At 29.9% G+C, this 8,652-nt stretch overlaps 1 long non-coding RNA gene across 1 annotated transcript; it reads left to right on the plus strand.

The window, feature by feature from the left end:
* Positions 1-427: 427 nt before the first annotated feature.
* On the plus strand, positions 428-1,703 carry LOC132753061 (uncharacterized). Its single transcript, XR_009628899.1, has 2 exons — positions 428-1,227; positions 1,552-1,703. It is a non-coding gene; the product is annotated as an uncharacterized LOC132753061 (long non-coding RNA).
* Positions 1,704-8,652: the final 6,949 nt, after the last annotated feature.

Here is an 8,652-nt window from a genome sequence, read left to right on the forward strand (position 1 = left end):
TTTTGTATACTTTTGATATTTCTTTGATAAACTATAACGAACGTAGGTGTGAAAAGTTAAAAATAAAACAGAAATAGAAAAATGACGTTTGATTTTCTATGTAAAGACGGTCGATATTTAAATTTGAATTTCGACGTTACGTCATGTGACTTTCATCATCATGTGACGTCTGCGAAGGCAGTGATTACAATCTGTAAAGAGAGGTAATCACTGTGAGGAGTTTGATTTGCACCCTGCTTTAATTTCAGCTAGTTTTCCAATCTGTATCCGGCGTTTTAACTTTCTTATATTTAATGGTTTTCTAACGTCGACATATTAACAAGAATTGACCATTTCTACCCGTTCACCGTCTGTTCTATGCTATGTCAACCAGAATGAATGGAGAATCTAATACCACGTGATTAAAAATTTAAAAAATGATAAAAAAATATCTAATAACTAGAAATGTGTCCATAGGACACGGGTGCCCCCACCGCGCCACTGTTATCTCAATCTTTTTACTAAGTCAAGGGAAATAACTCTACAAATATTTGATAAATCCACAAGCAAAACCCCAGGTGCAAATTTAAAATATGCTGAGCAACCTGCCCTTAAGGTTTAATGACTATGTCAAATCCAAGTTGAAAAATTGCAAAAAAATTCTAAGTGAAGGGCAATAACTCTAAAAATACAAAATAAATCCAGACGAAAATACCTGGTGCACAACTGCACATGCTGATCAATATTTCTGTAACGTTACATGACTCTAGGTCAAATACTTACGTGCGACACATGTTGAAAATTGCGAAATTTTACTAAGTCAAGGGCAATAACTCTGAAAATACTAAAAATATCCACACGAAAATACCCAGGTGCACAACTACATATGCTGATCAACATTCCTGTAAAGTTTCATGACTTTAGGTCAAATTCTTTTTGAGTTACGTGCGACACAAGTTGAAAATTGCAAAATTTTACTAAGTCAAGGGCAATAACTCTGAAAATACTAAAAATATCCACATGAAAATACCCAGGTGCACAACTACACATGCTGATCAACATTCCTGTAAAGTTTCATGACTCTAGGACAAAAATTTTTTGAGTTACATGCGGCACAAGTTGAAAATTGCAAAATTTTACTAAGTCAAGGGCAATAACTCTGAAAATACTAAAAATATCCAGACGAAAATACCCAGGTGCACAACTACACATGCTGATCAACATTCCTGTAAAGTTTCATGACTCTAGGTCAAATTCTTTTTGAGTTACGTGAGACACAAGTTAAAAATTGCAAAATTTTACTAAGTCAAGGGCAATAACTCTGAAAATACTAAAAATATCCACATGAAAATACCCAGGTGCACAACTACACATGCTGATCAACATTCCTGTAAAGTTTCATGACTCTAGGTCAAAAACTTTTTGAGTTACATGCGACACAAGTTGAAAATTGCAAAATTTTACTAAGTCAAGGGCAATAACTCTGAAAATACTAAAAATGTCCAGACGAAAATACCCAGGTGCACAACTACACATGCTGATCAACATTCCTGTCAAGTTTCATGACTCTAGGTCAAATACTTTTTGAGTTACGTGCGACACAAAAGTGAACGGACGGACGGAAGGACGGACGGAAGGACGGACGGACAGACGGACGGACGGACGGAAGGACGGACGGACAAGGGTAAATCTAAATGCCCGCCACTAACGTGGGGGCACAAAAAGGAGCGCCTACGGGGTACGCAAACCGCCATGTTGTCGGGTTATCGATATCTTGAATTTAAATAATATCTTCATGTACAAAGCTTTAACCAGTTTATAGGCTCCTGCAAGTTAAACGTTATTTGGAAACTTTTCCTTAAAGAATAAACATCAACTCTTTTGTTCAGTAAGGAGTATATTTCACGAAAAAAGATACATTTGAATATCTGTCTGAATGGCGATTTCTAGCAATTTGGACATGCTAATAGTTGTTTGTATCTATTGTACAAGGATATTGATAAGTTGCAACACGTACTGATTGCATGTAAAAGCGAAGAAATAATGATTATATCAATCAATTTATTAACAAAATGCACAAGTCCCACAATAGCGGGAAACATCAGCAGTATACATACATAAACATATACAAATACATAATGGAAAACGGCTATATTACATTAAAATTTTTTAGGATAATAGTAATATATAGTTACAATTTGGTGAGAAAAAATATATATTATAGTAAAATATTTAGTATGACTAATGGATCAAATAGAATGTTTACACCTTTCATAATAACCTGAACAAAACGAAACGAAAGCCTATCGAAAAAAACAAACACGAAAGATATCCAGGTTATAAATAGGTTTCTAACAATTTAACATTCATTTCAGTATCAATTGTTTTGTAATGAAACAGAAAGTTTCATATTTGAATCTTAGATTTGCTTGAGAGAAAAATAAAATGTGCGAAACGTACTTATAGCATAAAGATTGTAATTTAATACTTAATGTAAAAGTGTGAAATTATATATATTATACATATAGCCGAGATGACATAGTATTTCAAATATCTTAAGATATTATACTTTTCAAATTTCAACAAAGGTGATTGATTACATGTTGCATAATTTCAACCTTTTTATGAAAGATAGAGAGAGACTTATATTAAGTACGTATAACAAAGAAACAAATTTTCTTTTAAATAATTCAAATGCCAAATAAATAAATATATTTATATGCTTTAGTCAATATATAATTCTTAATTTTGTATATTTAACAATATAAACTTAACTCTTTCATGATACACAAGAAAATGAAAATAATGCAATATATTTGCAGCATAAAGAGCATTTTTGTCAGTAATGTCATTTCAGAAGAAGAGTAAATATTCTAAATTTTCTAAAAAATGTAGTATTTTAATGTTTCACAATGTGACATATAAGTTTTAGTGAACCTTTCATAAACATCCTATGTGAACTATGTGAATAAAATTACAGAATATACTGTTTTAAACAGAAATCATTAATATCTAATACATAAACATGGTATATTAGTATGTTGACATATTTCATCTACCAATACCTTAATCTACAGTGTACATAACATAGACAATATATGTAACATAGAGAATAATCAAGAAAAAACAAAATATTGCATAATTTTATTACAACAGATACTTAAATTTTCTAATTTCTTCATATTTCTACAGTTTAATAGTTCTATGAATTTAAACATACTTGGTCTTTGTCGGTAAAAATTATCTATATATTTTCTTCTTTCGTTTTCCAAATATTGGACATTTAAAAATGTAATGAAATTCATCTCCTATATCTCTTACAAAGAGTGCATTTACGATCGTTTATGGGTATGTTTTGCCAACGTCCCGTTTCAATTGGAAGTCGATGGTTCCTTGTTAAAAACATAAAAAATTTCCTAGCAAAATACAGAGGTAATGTGTCTATGTAAGCGCTTCTACAAAAGTTTTCTTTTATATATTTATACAAATTTGAGTCTGACGTATTGTTAATTTCAGCTCTCCAGCTTTGAATATAGATATCTTTTAACTTTTGAAAGTTTGCTTTAATAAGCCATTTACTACTGCTAAAACATTGAGCATACCATATTCCAGAAAAACCTGTCTCACATAAATATTGTTTAACCTTTTCTATCCAGAGTGACTTAACTAAATAATTATTTTGTAGTTCCCTTAAAACAATATACAACTTTGATGATAGTTTTGCTGTTTCATTACTATTTATATTATCAATAAGTCTTGTCCAGTATGATACAACCTTATTTTTAATATGAATTTTTAAAGGAAAAATGCCTGTCTCTCCGTACACCATATAAGACGGTGTAGACTTTTTTAAATTAAAAATATATTTGTAAAACTTCAGTTTGAACTTTTTCCAAAACAGAAACATCGCCAAATCCCCAAATTTCATTCCATATAATAAAATTGGTTTGATTGTCTTTTCAAAATAGTTCAATTTGTAAATCAAACGGTAAAGCTAACAATTTAATTTTCCTTAAACAATGCAAACATAGCTTTATTTGCTTGTTCTGCAATTGCAATTTTAGATTTATAAAAAGAGCCACTTTTATTAAAGTATATACCTAAATATTTATATTCATTTACAACTTCAAGAACGTTTTCTCCTATTGTAAACACTTTACAACTTTTAGGACGGCCTTTACTGAAAATCATAATTTTTGTTTTGTTTACATTAATGTTTAATTTCCATTGATCGCAGTATTCTTTGAATTTATTTAAAGCAATTTGAAGATCTTCTTCATTATCACTGAATATGACGGTGTCGTCAGCGTAAAGTAAAAATAAAAAGTTTCAAATAAACCCGCACCCCTTCAACAAAAGCTTCTCTAGAAACTCCATTTACACCACTACTATTAAGATAGCTTTCAAGGTCATTCAAGAAAACTGAGAATAAAAAAGGAGACATGTTTTCCCCTTGACGTACCCAACAAGACAGTCGAAAAAAAGGCGTACAATCCTTCAGAAGTTACCACTCGCGATTTAATGTTATTATAAAGACTTTTAATGACATTAAAACATTTTCCATTTATATTATTTTGTCTCAATTTTTGCCATAATCCAACCCTCCACACGGAATCAAAGGCCTGTTTAAAATCAACGAAACAACAATAAAGTTTTTTCCTATTGGATTGTACAATATCGATTAGACATTTTAGAATAAAAATATTATCAACAGTAGAAAAGTTTTTTCTAAACCCTGCTTGTGTTTCATGTATAAGATTCGTGCTATCAGCAAATTTATTCAACCTTTGATTTATTATACATGTGAAGAGTTTTCCAAAGCAACTTAAAAGTGATATTGGACGATAATTTTCAGGTAATTTAACATTCCCTTTATTTTTATATATAGGTTTAATATGTCCTATAGTCCAGCTCTCAGGAATAACACCTTTATCAAAAATAATATTAAAAAGTTTTTTATAAATTTTTAACATCAAGCCGATAGAATTTTTCATATGCTCGTTAAGAATTTGATCCACCCCTGGTGACTTATTTGTTTTGAGACTTTAATCGATTGAAAACATTTACTTATTTCAGAAACGTTTTCAAACACTATTGGAACCTTTACAATATTGATCATGTTATTTTCGTTATAGATAATAATAATATCAAATGACTATATATATAACTTGGGCCTTAACTTCGATTGATTTAAGAAAACATATATCAGTCTTTGTGTGCATGCTACAAAGTTTTGTATTACGACGAGAGATTTTAATTTACAATTTAAACAATATATATGTACATGCATATATTTTTATTTAACTTCTTTAGAAACTCTGATTTATTTTTAGATAACATTTTTTATGTTATATCCACTTAGACCATGTAGACCACTACCCTGTCTATTGTTATAATAGTAACTATAATCTTATAACATGGTCTTTGCAAATTACCTGGGGATAAAAGAAGCAATTATGATGGGTATCTTTTTCCTAATTTTAAACTTTATGAATACAAAGTGTTTATCTAGATATCAACAAAGATCTTTTGTAAAAGAATTTTGAATGTCGCATGCATACAAAAGTAAATATATATGAACATTTAATTGTTGGCACAAAATAAACAAATCTTAATTGTACATGTCAACATGTAATACTAGATTATATTGATATTTGTTTTTATAAATTTGCATCATTTCAGCTATAACACAGTTGTTCATAAAACTCGTTTAATTATTACATTATGACAATTACTGTAATTAAGCGTTGATCTTTAACATAGCTTTCCATTTGTCTCAGTTTCAATTTTAAAAAAACGTATGTTCACTGGATGAAAATATAATCAAGTGACACTTGTACTGTAAACACATGTATAAACTATTATATTTCCATAGCCAGAATTTAATAATGTAAAGGTTAATATACCAAACTTCCTTGCAATGCGTGATCTAGGGTTTTGTATTACGTTTACCTTCTTGTTGATCGATTTACGTATAAAAATTATATGATCATAAAAAAGCTATCATTTGTGCAAGATTCTACGAAGTTCTATAAAGGTGCAGAACGTTCACTTGATAAGAACATTCAATTTAATTAAATATAATAAAGTGTCAATTGTACTGTAAACGTGTATAAACTATTATATTTCCAAAGCCCGAATTTTATTATAGTAAAGGTAAATATATTAAACTTAATCTGCATGATCTGGGGTTTTGTATTTCATGTACCTGCTTGATCTAGATAACTGTTTTATTGACCTAAGAAAAATAGTACTTATTTGTTTTTGTCTTAAGATTTATATTTATTTTTCTGTTAATGTTTAACACATGCATTGCATATTCTTTAATTGTATTTCTTTCATTATACTTAAGCTTATTGTCTTCATTAATCAGCCATATTTCACAATAAAAATTGCTAAAATATGTTTAAATAGTTTATCTTACAAACTTAAACCTCTCATGTCAACTATGATAAAGTTGTTAAACCTCTCGTTGCAAACATGATCAAGTAGACAAACCTCTCATTACAAATATCTTAAAGCATGCAAACCTCTCATGGCAAACATAATAAAGTAGACAAACATCTCATGGCAATCATGATAAAGTACACAAACATCTCATGGCAAACATAATAAAGCAGGGAAAGATCATTCATGAAGAAGGTATACTGCAACAATATATACTCGTCAATTATAAATAAGTACAATCTGCCTTGACATCAGTGGTTTAGAAAAAATATTTGAATACCCTTTGAATGAGCAGTGAAAGTTTCGCTGTAACGTTGAGCATTTTGTTTCAAATTGTGCTGAAGTAGGCTCTATCTTCCCGGTAAATATTTTAATGTATGACTCTATATGACTATCAAATTATTTCCTCTATTCATAAAAAACATTCACTGACTCCTATCAATAAGTAGTCAATACTATTCTATCAAATTTTGTTATACTATAACTATTGCTTTATTATCGACTATCAATCATGATATTCACCGATATAATGTCCTATGCCATGTTGTAGACCAAACCATTCAAACAAAAGCATGCCTAAGGCAAACCAAGATATGTATGAGTAGACCCCTAAACCCTAAAAAGTTGTAAAAGGTACATGTCAATACTAACTTAAAACATTACGTAGGTTAAATAAGAAATCATAGGTAAACTTTCTAAATACATAAGTTGAAACGTAAATCGGGTTATGTCATACTCTATTACTAGCTAGATATACCAACCTTATTTTCCCTTCTCTTCTCTTTTTGTTGTTCATCAAACATTCATAATGTTAACTTTTAGGTAAAGTTTATCATTTATTTTTAAATCTTTACATTTTCTTCATCACAAAATGCATATATTTCTGATTAAATAAAACATACCGTAAGTTTTTCTCCCCTAGTTTTTAATGTTTATCCTGGGCTCTATGCGGCCATCTTGATATGTCTCCAATGTGATGGCTTTTGAAAAGGTGTTCATACTTCAGGTTTACATGTAATTGATACCTCGTTATTGTATTTTTTTTCAAAACGTTAGCAAAGTACTCTCAAACTACCTCGTGACTTTATTGTATAAAACATCGACCAACCGTTGCGTATTTACTGAATATGACTACATTAAGGCGTTTATTTCTTTGAGCTTAAATATCGCCGGCAAGAAATTAAAATAACTTAAAAGTATCACAGTGCGGCGACGCCATGAATAAAAATTAACAAAAATATAATTACTGTATTATGACGAACTTAAACATAGCTAACATATAAAACATATAGAATGATATTTTTATCAGTCTGATAAAAGGAAAAAAAGGTGTGGAAATTTTCGGTATATTTACACTGTATTTTCAGTGCTTCGGAGCGATTTTCAGATATTAACTCTGCACCTGTTGATAACTAATAATATTAGCATGTTGATTATATTGAAATAACAAATTATTAATTGAATACTAATTTACAGCATCCTAATTACTTGCATTCAACTGAAAGAAAACAACAATTCCCCCTAGATCATTGCAAACTGTTTGCAAAGTGACAAAATGAAATAATTAAAAGAAACGAACATAAACATTTCAAATTGTTTAATTTGTTGTAAGCGACTTTGGATATGCCGACTGTTTCACAATACTTTTACTTAAAATACAAACATTTATAGAATACAAATGTAACGTCAAAGGATAAGCGCAATCATCTTCATTTCCATGTAAACTTTCATAACAGCATTAACAACACAAACATATATAATAAAAAATCTTAATAACTTTGCGTAAGTTCATATCTTAAGATTTGTAAGATATTAAACTTAGAATTTTCTTCTGTCATTATCGTCGGCTGTCATAGCTTCTTAGTTTCTGTCAAGTTTCTTTCTGTCTGAATGACCACGTTGTACATTATATCCGAGAAACTCGTGCGCAACACAGCGCCACCTATTGCAAACAATTACAACGAAACAGGGGGGGGGATAATTATCTTCTTATACGGAGAAAATTATATTTGACTTGACTGTCACACTTTTGTTTCTTTCGTGTCCTGCTGGGCTTCTTGATTGTGATCATTTGTTGCTTGGTCGTGTGGGGGTTGCGTTCATTAAACGAAACAGAACAGAACAGAAAATTTATTCATGACTTGTTCATGGTACATCATCTTACAATTTGTACAATTTAAATATACTATACAATAGTCACATGACATTTTATGTACATAAATATAG

This window comes from Ruditapes philippinarum, unplaced genomic scaffold, assembly GCF_026571515.1.
Source record: "Ruditapes philippinarum isolate M1 unplaced genomic scaffold, ASM2657151v2 ctg15300_1_1_1_1, whole genome shotgun sequence".
In the NCBI taxonomy this organism is placed as follows: domain Eukaryota; kingdom Metazoa; phylum Mollusca; class Bivalvia; order Venerida; family Veneridae; genus Ruditapes; species Ruditapes philippinarum.